Source organism: Cupressus sempervirens, chromosome 1, assembly GCF_028749045.1.
Source record: "Cupressus sempervirens isolate cs-2001-9-10 chromosome 1, ASM2874904v1, whole genome shotgun sequence".
Lineage (NCBI taxonomy): Eukaryota > Viridiplantae > Streptophyta > Pinopsida > Cupressales > Cupressaceae > Cupressus > Cupressus sempervirens.
In genome coordinates this window covers 841,173,922-841,195,738 of record NC_143118.1, presented here as the reverse complement: position 1 = coordinate 841,195,738, position 21,817 = coordinate 841,173,922, and positions in this window count along the sequence as shown.

Sequence of the window (21,817 nt, the reverse complement as noted above, 5' to 3'; positions counted from 1 at the left end):
AGATTAGCTATTATGTTAGCCTCACCTACTGTCAATACAACTAACTAACTTTGTGTTTGAAGAAATGTCTTGAAATGCTTCTCACTTTGAGCTAGATTCATTGGTAGTTTTGCACCTGGTGTAGTGATTTGACTTTCTAGAGTCAAAATGTAATTTTTGGTCTCTTGGGTGAAGAGTGATGTTTTGCACAATTTAGTGTACAATAAGAATATGTTCTCAAGTACCTTCTTCACATACTCAACCTTAGTTGTCAATGCAACTTGTGTTAGTTCTATATCACTGATATTTTCTCATTCACCTTATTTTGGAACTTCTTTTCTAACCATTCAACTAATTTGGCATTTCTATCTAGGTCTTCATTACTAACTTTTTCCACTATATTTGTTAGATGCTCCATTAGTAGCTTGATCTCTTTAGGAGTTGGTAGACTAAATTCATCTAGAAAGATGTCCTTAATGTCTTGTAGTGCATGCTTCTGCCTGTGTTCTCTCCTAAGAATTTCTTGATGCTTTTTCCTTTCTAGGGCCTGTTGTAATATGCCTATTTGTTCTAATGTCATGGTATCATAATCATATTTGGGGATAAAAATTTCTTCATGAAGTCTTACATATCCATATTGAATTACCTTTTCAGCCTTTAATGAACTTGGTCTTAGCACTGAGATTTGCAATGGATTAGCATCTTTGCTCAGCTTCTCGAGAGTATGACTAGATGGAATACTAGATACTGGTATGGTTACTAGGGCTTGGATGGCAATTTTATCCTTTAGTTGTGGTGTCATTGTACTCTCTTTAGGATTTCCCTATTCTCCCATAGTGACTTTTCTTGCACCTTGTCCTTGTGGTATAGGTGCAGATAGGTCTAACTAACCTATTTCCTAGTATCCTGCAATGGTGGCTTGTTCTTTTGATGTCGTCTTCTCAATAGTATCAATCTTGGCAATTCTATCAACCTTGGTAGATGTATCTTTTGGAATTTGGATCAAAGGTTGTACATTAATGACTAGAGGGATAATAGAAGGTGGTTCTTGTGGATTCACCTTTTCCCTTGCAACATCAATCACAGACTTTTGTAGCTCATCTGCACTAACCAAAATAGGATTATCACTAAGTTTTTCCTGCACTGTGGACTAATATAATATCTTCTTCAAATATTCTTTAGTAAGGAGATTGATTTTCTAAGCTGATAGATCAAAAAATCCTTGACAATTATTATTTTAGTTGTCTCAAATGTGTCATGTAGAGGACTAACACTCAATAATTGTGTGTCTTGCACACTCTGTTCTTCTAGCTACTTAAGCTTCTTCCTTGGCATCTAATTCCATTTATGTTCCTCCTCCAATAGTACTATCTTTTTTATCATCTTCTTCTTCATCATCCTTGACTTCATGAGGTTTAGGTTCTCCTTCCTTTACTGTGGTTAATGCATAAATGAGTTTCTATATCTGTGTTGACTTTTTGACAAGATCTTCAATATTGTTTTGTAAAATGCTAAAGGCTCTATATTTAGGTTTGAACCTAATTGCATACTTCTTTGTAGCCTTATTAATTTGTGCCTTAGTTAATTTAGGCATCATGTGGGCTAGTGTGGTCTCCCTAATTTGTCTTTCCAGGGTTAGAGAATAGTGCCATTTTTGCTCAACTATGTCACATAGACTCTTAGGCATAGATTTGAAAAATTCTAGTGGAGTTATCTTGAATTTTTTCATCACAACATATAGGGAAACCTCCACTTGATTTTTCTCCACTTTACCTAATTTATCAAAATAAACATGACTAAATCTTGATAGATCTACATTATTCTTAACATTTTCACATGAATTTTCAAGATCTGAAAGAGGGTTATCACTCATCACCTTGAATTCATTGATGTCATCTGACTCTCTTTTCTCCTCAATAGAATATGGTTGTGCAACATACTTCCATCTTGGTCTCTTCTACTCTTGACCTTATTGCTCTGCTTGTTTGGTCTTTTCCTTTGCCTTTTGTGTAGTTTCTTGTGTATTGGCTCTTGTTGTAGGTGCATTGGGCTTTGGATGAATTAATTTGGAAATTTTCTTAGTCTTAGCCACAGGTTGTACCTTATCCTTCCTCTTCTTTGGCTTGACAAGAGTAGGTGCTTCCTTGACTTCTTCTCCCTCGGCACCTTCAGTCTCCTCCTCTTCTTGGTCTTCTCCCATTTCTTGTGTCAATGCTATAGGTTCTTGTGTTTGGATTTCTTCTTCCTCTTCATCCTCTTTTATTATTCTTCTTCCTCTCCAACACCCTCTCCAAACTTAGCTTTTGTCTTCTTCGCTATCTTTTCCTTTTTGTTCAAAGTTGAAGCAATCTTTAAATCCATCGTAATATTGGACTTTACCATCTCATAATTTCCAAAGTCTTTTGCAATTTTATCAACCTCTTCTACTAGTAGAGATGTTATAGCTGTAGAGGCTTCATCCACAATTATTTCATAGCCTAAGGGCCTAAGCCATCTTACCCTTAGTGTAGCAACTTGTACAAATGTATAATCAACATCCACAAGAAAACATACATCATTATAATGTTTCTCAACTAAAGATACTGGTATTCTTATTCTTTCCTTCATTGAATTCTTGAAATCTTCAAAATAACTTGTCATCAAAGATTCAAAATTCTCTCCTAACTGCTCAATAAACTCACCAATTTGTATAGCTACTAATCTATTTATTTTCCATTCCATAGTACCAAATGAGATGAATGTGTTTTTCACATAAAATAATATACAAATCAATATAGAGAAAAATTTGCGTTGTGCACTCTTATTTTTCTTAATTACTCCAAGGTTCTCCATCAATTATTGCAATTGTAGCTCCGTTAGATCATATGTATGATCTTTCTTGACAATCTTGTATCCAACATCCATAGCTATATAGGGCACATTGTTCAATCTACTGGATTGATAGAACTGGTGTGATATAACCCTTACATCAAAGTTTATTAGAGGATCAGTGATTGTGTCTATTGGCATATCTCTCTTGTTCCATAAAACTCTAGTATTCTTTTCAATCACCTCCCATAAATTACTTCTCAATATCTTAGGCTGATCTAGGGTTGGGTAACTAGTAACCTTATGGTTTATTCTCTTAGCAATCTTGATAGTTTCATTTTCCAGCCATAAGGAACCATCATGGATTTGGCCAAGCACAATTCTTATCCATTTTGTCTTAAACACATTTGGAAAATCTAGGGCTCGTATTAATCCCTTTTTCTCAACAATTTTTAACTCTTCCTTCAAAACGCCATTATCACATAACCTATTGTATCCATCCCTAATCTCTAGGTCTCTAATGCTACCAATTTTATAATTATATCATCTTCTTACATCTTATACCATTATCACGTTCAGTGGAATCATCGATAATGCACCAAAATGGTCTTGCTTGTAAGCAATGTCAGGAATAGATTTGAAAATAGGCTGATCAACTTCATTACTTACTAATTAAATGTTCAAAACATCCTTTCCCTCTATATTCTTTGAACTCAATACTATAATGTGAAACTAGGGTTTACGTAAATTAAAATTACATAGCTTGACTCTTGATAGTACCTTGTGAAATTTGATGAATGGATGTGACATCACTACTAGAATCTTCTGCATTTGCTTGGAATAGATTTCCAGATCACCTTCTACTGTGCTTTCTCTTTATTGAATTTGAAATGAAGAAGAATGAGCTAAAATCAATCAAATAACCATTGAAAACCCTGTAATTAATGATGTGTTCTTACATAGTTGTAACCTCAAAATCAACCAATTTTAGGATCACTCAACATCCATTGCATTTCCATTACTTGGCAACCACTACAAGCTTAGCATCAACTACCTAGTCTGATATCTCATCATCTTCTAACATTTGACTCGACACATATAGGCAACTTTTCATTCTCGGCAACAACATGAAAAACTCAAAGATTTGTTTTGAATTCCTAACAACATCTTGCATCTTTATTTATGCTAATATAGTCCTTCTAGTACTAGAACCTTTTGCAACTAATGTATGATATAAATTTTAGATATCAGTCCCACATACCTTTTGATTGCCTAGTTTGATGAGGTGTGATCACCTAACCCATTGGGTAAAGTGCGTTAGAAATATTCAAGACTATGCTAAGTTATTGAGAGGGGAGGGTTAAATCAGTAACTTCTAAAACTTCAACAATTTCAATACTTAATCCAACAATCCAATTAGAATTTAATTCATCATATATAATTTGATCTAATTGCATGCATAAGAAACTGAAAACATGAAAGCATTCATAACACTTTGACACAAAGATTTGGTGACCCAAAAACCTTCCAAATAGAAAGTAAAACTAGGGTGGGGATGATACCCACAAAATTTAGTACTGCAATATAAAGTTAGCTTGTTAAATCTTATGTTGATCACTTCTAATGAACTACCCTATTACGAGTAATAAGGACTATTAGGTCTAGCTTGTGAAAGGATTTCCAAACATACAATGAAGTATGCACTCGGTAAAGAGATTTATAAAAGACTATTAGGTCTACCTTGTTAAAGGATTTGACTGATCCACCTATTAAGATGAAATAGTAGCTGATCTCTGATTTGTTACTTGGTTTTTTGAATGAGATTCCATTAAGTACTAATCACCTTGCTGTGATAGATATCTCTTTGTTGCTCCTTATACTGTTGTGACCTTTATACTTTGCTCTTTTCTACTTTTCTTAGATTGCATTCAATTACATTGCACAACTTACATGCTTGGATATGATACAATACATTACATGTATATACCAATCCAATTATACAATTACAAAGTCAACCACAATACAAGTTTACACAAATATAAAAAAGTTAGCCCAAATGAAGACAGTTAGGTTCTGAAGACTAACTTGGTTAGGTTTTGATACTTGGCATCCACTGTCAATGCTTGGCATCATCATGCACTTAGTAGACATAGAAGCTTGGTCCATAATGATCACTTCCAAGTTGTCTTGAACTCTATCTGCACTGGTGACTCTGTAGATATTGTGCAACTTGGCATATTCTCCCCCATACCATTATGTCTTTCTCCCCCTTTTTAATAGTAATGCCAAAGATTTACCCTATTTATTTACATAGTAACACCAAAATGAGATAAAAATTCTAAATATACCATGAGAATGATTGCCAAGGTTTTATCCCAATTGTCTTGCAAGACCTTACATGTGTGAAGTGAAATTTGGAATTTTGCTGACAATTTTATCATATAGTTTGCAATGGAGAAGTTATTGTCATGGATGAGAGTTTTTGAATGTGCAATATGTTTTTGTAGTGCATCCATATTGGGAAGAATCATATTTTGAATATCTATCAATGTGGATCTAATCCTCGCTTCTTCTCTGAGAAATTCTTCTTGCATATCTAACAAAAATCTTATTTTTTTGAAATGTGTAGAGCTTGAATTGGGGTCAAGTTGTAGCTATTGAGAATTAGCCTTCAAATCTTCATCTATTTTGGAAAATTTGTCCTTTATTTCCTTAGTAAACTTAGAAACATCACATAGATTTCCAAAAAGTGATGAGACATTTGAACAAGATTATTCTAAATTGCCCAAAATTGTAGAAATTTCTACTTGATATATAGTTATTTGCTGAGCAATGTTATCCAAAACTCTATTATCAAACTTTTGTTCTGCCTTCTCCACTAGCTTATCTTGTCCATCATTATCTTCATTAAATTTTTGGACTGCATTTGCTAGCTGATACAAGATTGGTTGAAAAGAATCAACCCCAATACCTATGGCCTCTACCAAAATGTTCTTTGCATCTTCAATTATCTTGAATTCCTTATCTCTCTCCTCTCTTAGTCTTTGTTGTTTAGCATTCTTCTAGAGGAGTTCACCAAATGTCTGCATTTGGTCTAGAGTGAGCTTGTAAATATCCTAATTAGTGATTACTATTTCCTTATCTAAGTCTATGTCTTCTTCCATTTCTTTTCCTTTTCCCAAAATTTTTGTGCTTAGTTGAGCCTTGGTCTCAACTGTCCTTGCACTTATTGCTTGTGTGCCCAGAATAGAAACAATTGTAGACATACTAAGGCTAGCTAAAAAAATAGATATAGTACCTATTGAAGGAATATTTATAGAAATACCTAAAGAATCCAAAGTTGATGTGCTCAAAATTGAAGTACTCAAAACTAGTGTGCTTAAAACTTAAGTAGCCAACTCAGTTGATGAAGGAGGAGTCTGTAGCTTGGTAGATGAAGTGGAGGTCACTTTAGTCAATGATGTGTTGAGCTGAATAGGAGCAATGAGTGATTGGGCATTTGAGTTGTCACTGATGGTCACAATCAAACTTGCTAATGTTGTCTCCATTATTGATGTTGACAATGGTTTGCTTGGGGAGTGAGGAGGTGAGGAAATAACTACAATAGCTATCTTGATTGGGTCAGTGTCCTCATCATCTTGAGTTTTTTCCTTCTCAACCTCTTGCTCCTTGTAATCTTCATAATCAACAGTAACAAAATGAGTTGATTCTTCACCATCTCCTTCTTTGTCATCATCATCATTATAATCATCACCATGTTTTATATCAATAGGAAAATCACTTGGTTTATGAAGATGATAAACATTCTTCCAAGTGTTTGTTGCATTTCTTAAAACATGTTCAATATCCTTTATCATAATTAGGCAAGTATTGAACTTAAGAGTCATCTTATCTTCATTCTTCTATAGTGACTCTTTTACCTCTGCATCTGACATGCTCAGTATAAGCTACCTCAGGGGTTTTCCCATAGATTTCCTTGACTATTTGCATGGAAAATTCCCCTCTTGGCTTGATTGTCTCCATTAAGACATTAGGAATATGAGATATAAGTTGGTCAGGTGAGTACTTCCACTTACCCATTTTATCCATGACCAAGTCTTCTATTTTCTTCTATTTTTCCTCAGTCCTAATTTCATACTTTAATGTATTGAAGTTTTTTTATGCTTGCTCTAGCTTCTAGTTCTTTCAACTATCTTGGAAGATGGGTGGGGGTCTGCTAAATATAATGTCTCCTCCTTCCTTGTCACCTTTCTTCATTGACCTCCTAGTGAATACTAGAGTGGATGGCTTTGTTGGCTTAATGATGATAACCTTGCCCTTTTTCTTTAGTGGTTCCTCTTTTTCTAATTCTTCCTTATCATCTACTTCTTCCTTATCCTCACCTTTTCCTTTGGTTAACAAAAGGGTTGAACTTGATTTTAGTTTAGCAATTCTTTTATTTCCTTTGTTGACCACCTGAGGGAGCTTTATTTCAAGTTCAATCATGTCTTTTGCTTCATCATATGTCCCAAAATATGTAGCCTTAAGATCAACCACTTCATTGATAAGAGCTTCAATGATATCCTTTGTTTCATCAATATTAACCTCATAAATCCCACACAATTCTAGGCCTGACTTCCTGAATATACACCTTCTCACTATTCACCATGAAACATATATCATCCTTATAATCTTCAACTAACTTCTTAGGAATCATAAACCTATTGTTCATTTTCTTCTTAAATACATCAAAGTAGTTGTCCATAATACTATTATAATTATCACCCATCTCGGCAATATACTCATTGATTTGATAAAGCACAGGCACATCTTTTCTCCAAACTATAGTTCCTTTAGAAGGGAAGAATTTTTTAACATAAAAGAATAGAAAAGTTAACAAAGACCCAAACTTATAGGGGTTATTCTTTGATATCCTTATGCTTTCCATATTCTTGTTGAAATGCTTCAACAATAACTCAGCAAGGTTGAAGGATAGGTTGTTCTTTACCAACTTGTATGCAAGTTGAACCACTTCACATGATACACTATTTAACCTACTCAAGCTATAAATCTTATGAGCAATGATGTGGATCCTGGACTTTAATTCTACATTAGTGACACTACTTATTTTCATGCCTCTACCATCCCATTCTGCTAGATTTTCTTTTCAAGTTCTGTCCGACCTAGGGTTTTGGTTGTCTTGGCTTTGGCCAACATTGGGAGACCAGTAATACAATGAATAATCTTATTTATTATCAAAACTTTTTGCTCAATCCACAACTTCCCATTATGCACCTGACAAAGAATAAACTTGATCCATTTCACTTGAAATTCTTGGGGCATGTAAAGGATGTATGTCAACCCTTTGGTTTCCAAGTGTTGATGCTCAGGTTTCAAAACTCCATTAACACACAATTTATCTAGGGCATCATCCATTTCCAAAGTACCAATCTCTTGAATAACACATTTGAAATGAGTGTGAATATCATTGATCAGAAGTACCTTTGGGGGGATTTGAGATTGTGCTCCACTTGGATCCAAGTTTTCAACAATTGCAGAAGCAAGCTAGAAATTTGGTACCTTCCATTCCACTCCACAAGCCAACATGCCAGATCCTTGCTTAACCTTGCCACTATTGGATGCCATGTTCACTCGGTAGGTTGAGAGAATTCAAAAAAAATTATTGTCAATTCTCTCAAATCACTTTGGTCACATTGAAGATCATACTTCGCAATGGCTCTCAAAAATTTCATGGTAAGAATTACTTTGATTACATGCCTTTTATCAAAAAAAATCCATAAATACTCAGTATGAAGGTAGATCGATTGACATAATGCTGACAAAATTTCATCCACTTTTCTTGTGTTCATCACTTAGTAGAGTCTTACTTTACTCGGTGACCATATAAAGTTTAGTTACTCCCAACCTTGCTTGGTAGAGTCTATGACTCAACCTCACTTATTAAGTAAAGTAACTTGGTAATAATTGATACCATTATTACTCAATATCTTGAATATAGATATGGATCTTGTGACCTCTCAGTTGGAACTAATTTAGATGTCTTCTTTGATAGCCTAGTTCTAGTTCTCCCTTGAGAACTTAATTAGAAATGGTAGAGTCACCCAATTCTTAAGTGACTTGACCATCATTGTTTAAAATAGCATCCTCGGTAGACTTGGGAACCCATTGCAAAATCATCTACTTTTGGATATTATCAGCCTTTGCCTTCTTTTCATCTTCAATTCTACTAGTATTCATATAGTTCTTGGCAAGATGACCAAGTTTAGTACAAGTGAAACATCTTTTGGTAATATGAATTTTCCTCATATATGATTTACAGAATTCATTCCAATGTGTCCAAATTCTCCACAGTAATGACATCTACACCAGGTGTTGTAGTCCCAACCGAATATAGCTTTTAGAATTTGTTCTACAGGATTTAATTTCTTTGTTTTGCATTCTGATAACTTGTGTCCACATTTCTTACATTTGTGATATTTTTCTTCAAATCTTGGTTTCTCTTTTCATTCATTAGCCCTATGGCCATGCTAATTGCAATTGTAGCATTTTCCATTGAATATTTCTTTTCCATTGCTCTAGAATTTATTTGATGTATGAACTATCTTGCCATAGTGATTCCAAGTAGGTCTTTGGTTCTTTTGAGCTCCTTGCTTGGAAGATTTACCTTCTACTTTGTATCCAATTCTTTCTTTTCCTTTTTTGTTTATAGAGATTTTGCTCATTCAACTTATTCATGTTGGCTTGGGATTTCATCATTCTTTCATTGATTTTCCTTTCAAAGTTTAGATTATTCCACAATCTTTCATTCTCAAATCTCAGGTTCATGATTTCTTCATTTGCATTGGTAAGCCGATTGATGAAGTCAGTCTATTGGAGGGATAGATGTTGGATCTCATTGTCTGTTCCTTCCATTTCTGCTTTTTTTTTGTTTTTCTCTTCCATGATTTCATATAGCCTTATTGACTATATTTCTTACTCTCTTCTTAGTTTTCTTTCTTATTCTTGCAGTGAACCATTCTTTTCCAAGAGTTCTTTGATTGCATCATTTGCTTCATTTGAGATGTTTTAAGGATGAAAATCTTCAATTCTTTCTTCAATGTAGAGATGATCATTCATTTGAATTGCAAGATCCTTTCTTCTTTTCAGGGATTGGGAGACTTGCTCCTTTTCTTTCTTGAGTTGGGCAATGGCCATTTCCAAATCCAAATTTTCATTGTCAATAGCTTTGTCAAGTTTGAATATCTCCATTGCCTTGATCTTTGCTCAAGTTGTTAAACCTTCTCCTAAGAACCACAAAGCTCGGATACCAATTGTTGGAAATATTCAAGACTATACTAAGTTATTGAGAGAGGAGGGGTGAATCAATAACTTCTAAAACTTCAACAATTTCAATTCTTAATCCAAAAATCCAACTAGCATTTAATTCATCATACATAATTTGATCTAATTGTGCATGCATAAGAAACTGAAAACATGAAAGCATTCATAACACTTTGACAAAAAGATTTGGCAACCCAGAAACCTTCCAAATAGAAAGTAAAACTAGGGTGGGGATGATGCCCACAAAATTTAGTACTGTAGTATAAAGTTAGCCTATTAAAGCTTACATTGACCACTTCTAATGATCTACCCTATTAGGAGCAATAAGGATTGTTAGGTCCAGCTTGTGAAAGGATTTCCAAACATACAATGAAGTATGCACTTGATAAAGATATTTATAAAAGACTATTAGGTCTACCTTGTTAATGGATTTGATTGATCCATCTATTAGGATGAAATAGTAGCTGATCTTTTATCTGCAACTTGGTTTGTTCAATGAGATTCTATTGAGTACTACTCACCTTGTTGTGATAGATATCTCTTTGTTGCTCCTTATATTGTTGTGACCTTTACAATTTGCTATTTTATTCTCTTCTCTAATTGTATTTGATTACATTACACAACTTACATGCTTGGATATGATACAATACATTACATATATATATATATATATATACCAATCCAATTATACAATTACAAATTTGGTCATAATACAAATTTACACAAATATAAAAAAGTCAGCCCAAATGAAGACACTCAAGTTCTGAAGATTGACTCGGTAAGGTTTTCGATACTCAGCATCCATTTTCAATGCTTGGCATCATCATGCACTCAGTAGACATAGAAGTTCAGTCCATACTGATCACTTCCAAGTAGTCTTGAACTCGGTCTACACTGGTGATTCTATAGATATTGTGCAACTCAATATATAAACTGAATCGCTTGATTCATGTTGAGTGACTTGGTCAGATCTTCCTTTATGAGCTTGGTATAAACTAAATCATTTGGTTAACATAGAGTAGCTTGGTTAAAACTAGATTCACATCACATGAACTATGAACTTGGTAAGCACTACACTACTCAGTTTGCACTAGTAAACTCAGCATATGCTAAAATGCATGGTTTACTCTATTGATCTTCACACAAACTAAAATTGCTCAGCATGCACTGGAATATGTCCAAAGGACTTAGAAACAACTATGGAACTCATTGGTAACTAAAATGCTTGGTAAACAATATTAGCTATACAATGATCTCGGTAGATATTTACGCTCTAAATAAGTGTGTGTCACTAATAACAAACTTGACTGATATGTCAACAAAAGTCATCCCTTCTCCTTTTGATGTGTTTTAATCCTTTTTCTTTTTCCATATCTCATTCATCTCATTTTTGATGTGTTCAACATTTTCCTTTCCTTTACTTTTATCAAATTCACAACTTGGTGCTTTTGACTTTGTTGAAAAATATCTACTAATATGACTAGTCTTCAAACAATTGAAACATGTGGTTTGACTCAACCTCCTTTGGTAGTTAACACTAAAGTGTTTCCTAATGTAATTTTTAGGAAAATTTATATATTTTTGACAATAATGACAACTATACCTTGTATTATAATTCCAGTTATAAGAGTTATCATTGTTTGTTACTTTTGCTTTTCTATTTGATGACCACATGGGTTTGGATCTGCATTGAAAAGCTTTATGTCCATACTTCTGATAGTTGTAGCAATAATCTTCAAATATTTGTGTATGCATGGTTATGGTTCTACATTCATGTGCTTGATGATCTTTCCTTTTGCACCTATGGTAGTGAACCATGTTCTTAGGCTTAACATTCTAATTTTCATTCTTGCTCCTATACACATTAGCAGCATGACCTTTTTTACTACAATTATGACAAGTAGATTTGGATTTCTTACCTTTGTTGATCCTTTCTTCTACACTTTTGGATGATTCTCCTTCTTTAATTCTTGTATATCCCATTCCAAATGTGTCATTATTAGAGCTAAGGGATCTCAATAATTTCTCAAAGTATTTGATGGCTTCATTTGGCTTGCTGAAAATTTCAGCAAATTCTTTTTCTCTCTTTAGATCACTCTGTAATTATTCATTCTACAACTTCAATGTAGTTATCTTAATTTCCTTGAAATTTAACTCATAGTTGGCATTCATCATTTGACTTAGAGCATCCAATTGCATATTGGAGATCTTGGTTAGCTTTGTTGACTTATCTTCCAATTTGTTGGCTAGAATTCTTTTGTCTTCCTTAATCATGGCTTTGTCTTCCATAGTTTTCTTTGTTTGTTCATTTACCTCACATAGTAGTATGGCTTGTGATTCTTGCTCTAACTTGAGATTTTTTATTTCCTCAACTTGGACTATATTCTTTTCCATTAGATCTTCAATTGCTGCATCAAATTCGTGGGAGTCACCATTAGCAAATAGCTTGGTAGTGTCAATCTCTTTGTATTGTGTGTCATTTTCTGCAATAGAAATTTCTTTCCTTCTCTTCAAGGACTTCTTTAGTTCTTCTCTTGCTTCATCCAATTTATGTAGAATGGGTTGTATCTCAATTCCCTAATTCTCAATAATCTTTCCCAATTTGTAGACTTCCATTTCAAGATCTTTCCTCAAAGCTACAAAACTTCTCTTTCAAATAACTATGCTCTGATACCAATTGTTGGAATTACAATAGGAAAGGTAAACTTCTGAGGGGCAGGGGGGGGGGGGGGGGGGGGGGGATAAATTAGTAGTTTAAAGTTGAACTCATAAAATTTTCACCACACATCCATCTCATACATTCAATGAATAACATATAAGAATGTACATCTAAATCATGTAAACACAAATAAGTAATCACACATGTATCGCACCAGATATGATTACCTAGAAACCCTCCAAGCGAGAAGGTAAAATTGGGGTGGGGATGATAGCCACAAATCTTCAATACTCCAACAATAAAGTGTATCTAATGAAGGTTACAATATTTTGATCATGAAACATGATGTACCCTATGAAAGGTCTTCCCTATTAAAGGCTTAAAAAGACTATTAGGTCTCACCTTGTTAGAGGATTTTAACACCCTATTAGAAGTGTTCCTGGTTAAAGGACTTTAACTTAAAACTAACCAAGAACCCTATTAAAGGATTTCATACAGCCTGTTAGGACTACTCCGTTAAGAGATTTGATTGAAATCACCTATCAGAATGTCTCAACATAGATCCTACGGTTGACACTTGCTTTCTTGATGATAGATAACCTCTAAACAATGTTTTCTTGGTCCTTATTGATCAGATGTCTCTTTCTTATATGCTTTTCTCTATCCTCTATTCTGCTCTAATTGATTTTGCAATATAGTTTCACTTCATAACTTCTAAGTCACCATGAATGCTCTATTTTCACATGCAAACTATCCTCTTCACTCCTTCAACACTCTTCTAAAAGTTTAGGGTTCTTTCCTCCTTAAGAAGACTTTGGTGTCTTAGGGTTAGGTATGATTCTATGGTTGAGTTTCATCCATTTTGCTGCTTAATCCTTCCTATTTTTCAATTAGTTGCATGTAATTGCATAGAGAATCCAACTAGAGATTTGTCCTTATGTCCAAAATATTGAAATTCAATTTAAAGTTAGCTCAAAAATGGTTTACATAGTTGTTTGGGCCTTTACAAACAAATATATCAAAATTTCTTTACTCAGCATCTAAAGTCTCTAATGCTCGGCATACACTAATCTTTCTGTTGTGACTCGACACCTGTATTGCTGGGCATCTAGTGTTTACTCGGCTCCTATGTCAATTCGCATATACTATTTGCTCAACACTTGAGTGACTCAACACATGAGTGGCTCGACACTCACTATGACTCAGCATGGTCTATTATTTGCATGGTGTGCTTGGCATGTACTAGTAGTTTGGCATGAACTAAGTAAATGGCTTAAGTGTGTTGACACTCACTTGTCAAAACCAATCTGAGATCAACAAAAGAGTATGAATGCCACATAGAATGGAGGATTGAACCAAAGATTTATAATCTGTAAGTGATTTGTGTTTTATTATCAGATCAAGTCCTATTGTTACTTTCTAATAACTATATCAGTCTAGATAAATCCTTTGAATTAAGGTTGACCTAATAATAATTTGTAAATCCTTTAACATGGTGACATTGTAATGAAATGTTCTAAAGTCCTCTAACAAGGCTTACTCCTAATAGAGTGATTGAAATCATTTAACCAAGTCAAATTTAATACTGTGCATTATAACCTTTAACCGGATTGGCCTTTAATAGGGCATCACTTTAGAAGAGTGAAAATTGGTGTCATGTTACTAGTAGTTTTCCCAAATTGGGTTTCCCTATAAAATCCTTGTGTGAATGAGTTTGTGGTATTTCATGCTTAATTTCTACAAAGTTATTTTGACTGAGGACAATGACATAATAAGTTAATGAATTGGATGCTTTTATGGATGCATGCAAGATATGACTTTATGGATATGAATCTATTAAGTAAAAAGAGAAAAATTTACTTGTGAATTTGGACCTTGGATAACTGATTCACCCCTCCTCTCAATTATTCTAAAGAATTCCAACAATCTCAAGTTAAATTTTCTCCAAGATGCTTGACTGACAAATCAAAAAATGCTTACACTGGTCAAGCTTCATGAATGTGGAAGTTATTTGACAGAATACAAAGATGGATAAGTTATTACAACTCTCTTGTTTCTTCTATGTTAAGCCTATTACATAGCCATTTTAACAAAAACTTCTACAAAATTTACATCAAAAAGTAATAAAATCATATTTTTCTTTCACCATTATGGAATTCTCTCTATTCATTGAGTGAAAAACAAAATTTCAAATTTTGGATTTGAATTTTTTTTTTTAAACTTGTTAGCTTTGTATGAGATTAACCACTATAGATGATACCAGAGGATAAGAAAGTGACTTTTATTGGTAAGATGAATGTTATAATTTTTCAAATGACTAAAATAAAATTATTTCTATTTGGAAACATAACAATAATTAAGGAGATCATTTCAAAAAAATTAACATCAAGAAACATGCTAGCAAACCCTCATGGTCAATTTATTTAAGGAAGCAATCCAACTTGTTTTGTTCAACATCTTAAATCATTGCCCCAAATTCAAATTTCTCTTGATTTTCCTTCCCTCCTATAATGTAAATTGGGCCTTCAGGGGATGTAGAATAGGAAAAGTAAGTTGTTGATGGGGGAATGTTAGTGCCTTTTGAACATTGAGATGATCTAAAATCATAAATTAAAATAGAGTAACTTTTATTTTTTGTTCTTGCAATAGAACCCACTATTATAATTAGCTTATGGTTGAAAAAAATGCACTTACTACAACACCCATAGTATTGAGAGACAACAAGAATTGGAGGTTGTATTTACAATGAGTTTTTTAGTGGCTAGCATAGAAATGCCCTTCAAATAAATGTTTTTCTCCCAAATGCCCTAACATTTCCTATTTTGATAGGACCAATTGTCTGTTTATTCATAACTATGGTATGGTTTTACCATTAGTATGAATTTTGAGACCCTAGTTAAACATGCATGACCTAATTCTTCTATGAAGTCTAGAAATACACCCTCCACTATGAAAACAAAAATAATAGAGGTTATTAGAATCTCAATTACACATTAATATAGTTGAAACTCAACATAAATTAAGTCATCGATATGGAAAAGAGTTTTTCCTAAATATTCCAATCTTCCTAGAATGATGATTATATCTTATCATTTTAGCTTCTAAAAGATAGTCATCTAAAGACACTAAAATTTCAGTCCATGATAGACATGCGTAGTTTACTGATTTAATTGCATGTGATTGGTTTAGTATCAGATAGGTGTTACAACCATTGAAATTAGACTTTTCTATTGGTACTTTATGTTTTAAGTTACAAATGTTTAATGTTTTTAAGATTATATTTGAAAGAATTATTTATTCTTTTCCCTATCATTTTATGTAAATAAAAATGCATTATTGGAAATATTGATGAAAAATAGATTAGACACAACAAAATCTAAAAACTAGACTGTATTAAATATTATGGATACTAAAAATCTAAAAAATTCAAGAATATAAACTCAAAAATATTGTGTGTCAATGGGTCTTTGGTCTATCAGTGAAGTTGAATGGCTCACAAAGAGCCCACTAGGGATCAAGTCTTGCTAAGTGCAAGACTTCAACATCATAAGGGATGAGGTAGAGATCATTCCTAGGGTGATTTTGGTGGTGTGGATGCCCCTCAATCCTTAGCTCTAAGGAAAAGAGGGTTTAGGCATGAGTGGGCCCATATCAGGTGCCTAAAAAGTCTTTGTGGTGGCCTTCACTAATTGGTAGCTCCTAGGCTACGTGCCTTTCTAGGTTTCCTTGTAGATCCAAACCCTCCATCAAAATAATAAAAAATAAATATTATGAGCTATTTTATTTATTATTTTTTGGGAGACATATATATGATACTTGAGGGCCTCTACAAGGATGGTCTTGTTCAAAATCCATAGAACTATTTGGTGAGATGTGACAAAAAGGAAGCATATCCAATGTGGTGGAAGGGTTTTGCAAGGCACTAAATCTTAATGGTGACAAGAAGATTTTAAGAAAAATGCACCACAACCACATTATGCCCAACAATTTTAGTTACATAGTATTGATCTGGGGCTTGTGTAAAGACCAAAATATGGTTGGAAACCTAATGTTGTCACTTATGTTATCTTGATTGATGGGTTTTTAGAGGAGCTAAGAGTGGAGTTTCAAGGTCAAGGGATTTCTCATAGATGAGAGAGATACTAAGAATTACATAGATAAGAAATTATTTTTTTATCCTGTAGTTTTTAAAGTTATGTTTTGGGAAGGGGGTGACATGATAATCTTGGGCTTTAGATGATTATGCATGAAGATCAAACTCTAATTTGAGTTAAGTGTATGAATTAAAATTATTTGGTATTATGAATATGGCAGTTGGATGATGCAAATGATTCCTTTGTCATGGAATTTACATGCACCTAAATTCACCATGTAAATTCCTTGGTCTTCAAAATCTAAATGATATATGCATTTTGGATTTATTTATGTTTTAAGAGTTGAAGCTAAACAATAGTTATTTCAAGCATTGGGAAATAAAATTTTCCTTCTCTCAAGGTTACTAGTATTGTGCAAGGGATATAGTTCATGTCTTTGGCATGTAAGGTCCACAATGGACCATTTCCTATTAATTATTTTTATAATCTTTCTCAACCAATTTGGGAGTCATAATGAAGGTGATATTCTTAAAGATTCAATTTTTTTTTAGTTTTTTATTTGAAAGTGATTTATATCTCAAGTTTATCTAATTTTGTGTAAACTAGGCGAGTCTCACTTTGTACCTTGTTACAACATGCTTTGTTCTTCATACTCATTGCATGTTCTTAGCCAATTTGTTAAATTAAATCAATGATGATGTTTTGGGAATGTTAAAAAAATATATATTGAATTTTAAAATGAAGTTACACTTTGACCCTTTAACCAATTAAGGAAGGAAGAAATCTCAAATTTCTCATGGACACAAATTTTAAGAACCAAAATAGCCTCAATAACTTAAAACCCATTTTTGGCATTTTAAATCTCTATTGTACCAAAGATTTCCTTAACAAAGTAAGGGCCACCATTATCAGAAAAAAATGCAACCAATATCCTAAACAAGTTGATAATTTCTAACAACGGTTGAAGCATATGCTCCCATTCTTAAGATTAAGTTTTTCTTTAAAAAAGTGACTTTATTGAGTAATACATAAAATTGCATGCTTTCATTATATTTTTATAGTGAGGAATACAATAACCTTTCTTCCACAAATTTATTATCTCCTAGAGATTAGAAAAAGAGGAGTCAATCACTTCCCTACTTTAGCAACTACACTTTGGTATGACAAAGAGGAATCAAAGGTTTATTGATAGGCCGTTAAGAGTATGATCTTGTTTATTTAACATGAAAAGTCTTGATGGATAAGTTATAGCTTCAAATGAAATATACATCAAGTTATATATATTTATATTACCAATAGGATTAGAGAGAGAGAGAGAGAGAGAGAGAGAGAGACTTTTTGTATATGAGTTGGAGTGATATAAAAAGAGTAGGTGATAATGAAAGAGGGGGATAGGAAGAGAGATAAGATGGGGAATATATAGAGTTAAATACAAAGAGAGGGAGACATATGGAGTGTATTTGTATACGAGTTACAGAGAGAAGTTAAAGATATATAAAAAGAGTAGGTGAGGAGAAAAGAGGGAGCGATAGAGAGGAAAGAGGTTGATGGATTGGAAAGAAAAGATGGTGTACATATATAAGTTATAAAATATAGAGGTGTCTTTCTGTGTGTATGTGCATATTTTACATAACATTTCTTATAGACTATATCATCCATAAATTAAATTCCTCAAGCTACATTAGTCATGAATAGATTATTTTGATGATTGTTTTACAAAATTAATTTAATTTAATAATTCTAATATGAAGCATCTTTGTTCTTTATATTTGTAATAGGGGTCAATTTAGTTTCCTAAATTCTTAGTAGTAAAGGAAATTATATTTTTTGATAAGAATTTTTTTTAAGAGATAAATTATTTAAGAATTAAGAAATTTTATCTACTAGCACTTGCACCATAGGAGGTGAAAGGGAATAGTCCATAGGCAACTTTTTACATATTTTAACTTAATTACCTATATTCCCAACTATGTAAAATTGAACATATTATCCAGGTAATTCCTATTGCGTGCATCATTTTCCCCAATCAAAAAGCTTTCTTGGCTCCTATAGTCATGGTATGAAAAATAGAGTTTCTTAATAGATAGGTTACTATACCACAAATTCTTTTCATAGAAGATGGACCCAATAACTCAAGAAACAAGAAAAGGAAAGGAATCTCAACCTACTTAACTAGTAGAAATTCTAGGGAAAACCACCATGCACTATTTCGCTTCTCGAATTATAGGGAGCATCAAGTCCATTCTCCTTCATTGACATTAAAGGATGCCTCTAAGACAAAGCCTTCTTGTCTCCCTTTCCATTTGTCATGGTTGTATTGAGGCAAGAGTGATTTTCCTTTTAAATATTCAACACTCTTTAGTTTGTTCATAGGAAACTTGATGATTACAAGTGACAAACTATCAGGTTAAAACAAATTTGATTTAGAGCATAACCCCAAGTGTGCTTTCATATTTTGTAGTTGCCTCTTTGATGGTTTAATATTTTGAGAATTTTTGAATGAACCCTTCCCAAATGTTTCTATCCAATCTTGGACATAGAACTCTCCTTTATCACATAAGAGGTATGAAAAACATTTTGATGACCAACTGGCAAAATATCTCCACATAATTGCAAACCTGCAAATGTAATAAGAAGAGAAAATTAGATTAACACTTCTTAAAGGATCTCATTTGTAGAAAGATAATTCTGATTAGCTCAAATAAACCAAGTGTCTATTATAATCCACTTTTGATATTAATCATAGAGATGCTAATAAAATATTATGCATACAAAGCCATTAAATCCTAAACAAAAGGTTCAAAAAGAAAGGAAAGTAAAAGTTAGTACACCTAAAAAACCAACCAACCATATAATAGTTACTTACTAAAAACAATTGCAAGATTCTGCAGAAGACTACTAGGAACCTAAAATCATACCACATAGTAAACCAAAAAACTATCACAATCTAAAGCACAGGTAAATGTTACAAGGTGACAAGTTGTCTCTAATGAAATATCTTGGGTCTATTCAAAGGGCCTTGAATGACAAACGCAAAAATTTTGAATATTAGTGCTTGCAACAATAATTCCATTTTGGTACTAATCAATATATTGAATGGAAGATTGATACTTAACACATACAAAATAGACAACTACCAAAATATTGACAGTTAAAAATCCAATTTGAACTTCATTCATACAAATATATCAAATACCTTTCAACACATTAGTCTTCTCAAATTTATGGTTATTTGAAATATCTTACCCTATATTTATAGGGAAAAATTCAACACATGACATGATTTGTAAATAGTTTTTACAAAAAATTAGTAATAAAATAGATAATTTTTTGTTTTATTTATTATTTTAGAGATTTATGAATCTTATATTATTTATTTTAATTTTTATATTTTTTTTTACTAAAAGAAAATTTATATTGATTATTATGATTACTAGAAAAAATAATTATTTTTAGTTTTATTACCAAAATTAAAATTAAAAATATATTTTTAATTAATAAAAATTTATTTTATTTAATAAAAATATATTTTATTGAATACAAATATATTTTGTTTAGTATTCTAGAGACTTAGATATCTTATTATTATTTATTTTTATTTTAATATTTTAATTTAATAAAAAATACTTTATTTTGATTATTTTATTTATTAACAAATAGAGAAAAAAATGGTATGTTGAGAAAAAAAATTATTGAAAAATTGTTAATTTAATTTTTACTATAAAAAATCTTAATTTGAAGATATATGTATAGATCGTAATATTTAACCAACAATCAACATAACCGTTGAGCCGAACAAGTAGTAGCTAATGAATAATTACATTATATGATATGTTTTCGGCCACCATTGCCTATCATAAGAAGTTTTTATGATGGTTGGGTCATTTTATACAAATACAAATTGAAAAAATCTCATATTTAAAAAAGTTTCTAATTTTTCATAATTTATTTGAAAATAAGTTTAAATATAATAATTAAGATTTAGTACAAATTAGTCATTTATTAAAGAATCATATATGTTTCTAAATCAATATTATAAGAAAAATTTAAAACATAAAAGTTTTTATTTATAATAAAAATTATAAAATCATAAAAATATCAAACTAACCAGACAACTATTAATTTAAAAAATGATAAATCAATATAAATATAAACAAGTTTCTAAAATCATATGCTTTATATAAAAATATTCTTAAATAATAATAATTACAATGAGTTATGCTAAATAAAAAATAAAAAATAAAAAATATAATAGAGGTAAATGTAAAATCTATGGAGGAGGGAAGAACCACAAAACTTGAGATCATACACAAGAGAGGACTCTCCAACTTGCAACTAGTAGAACCCTCATTAATTCCCCCATACCACCATTGATGGACTCAACCTCACATAGGGAAAGGAGGAGCGCCCACTTAAAGACCCTCATTCTAGTTACATTCAATGGAAATGAAACATCTTCTTCACTATTGAAACAAATCCCATGCCTACGCTTCATTCTATCTTGGATTGACACGAACAACATAAAGCCCATGCAGGAAGATAAACTAGCCAAGATACTAGAGCTTCATTAATACAAGTCCTATAAGGACTTCCCACTATTCCAGTTGAAGCCAAGTTCTTCAGAGAACCCATAGTCGACGCAGGACAAACCACCTTTATAGGAGATAGAGGTAAGGACATAGCTACTCCTTGCATCGTTATTAAGCCAAATGACTATATGAGTCTAGAAATAGATAAAAAAAAGTTAATAGATTAAGGAATAATTTTGTTTTATTTGCTATTATGGACCCCCTTGCTACCATTGAGGAATTATCAGAGTCACTAGTTTCAAAGGGTTTGGGGAAATAAACTTGGTCATCATTTTACATTCTATCATATGATCCAAAAAGGACCTTTTGTTATTATCTTCTATAATTTTAATGCTCAAAAATTCATTGTGGAGAAGAAATTCTAGAAT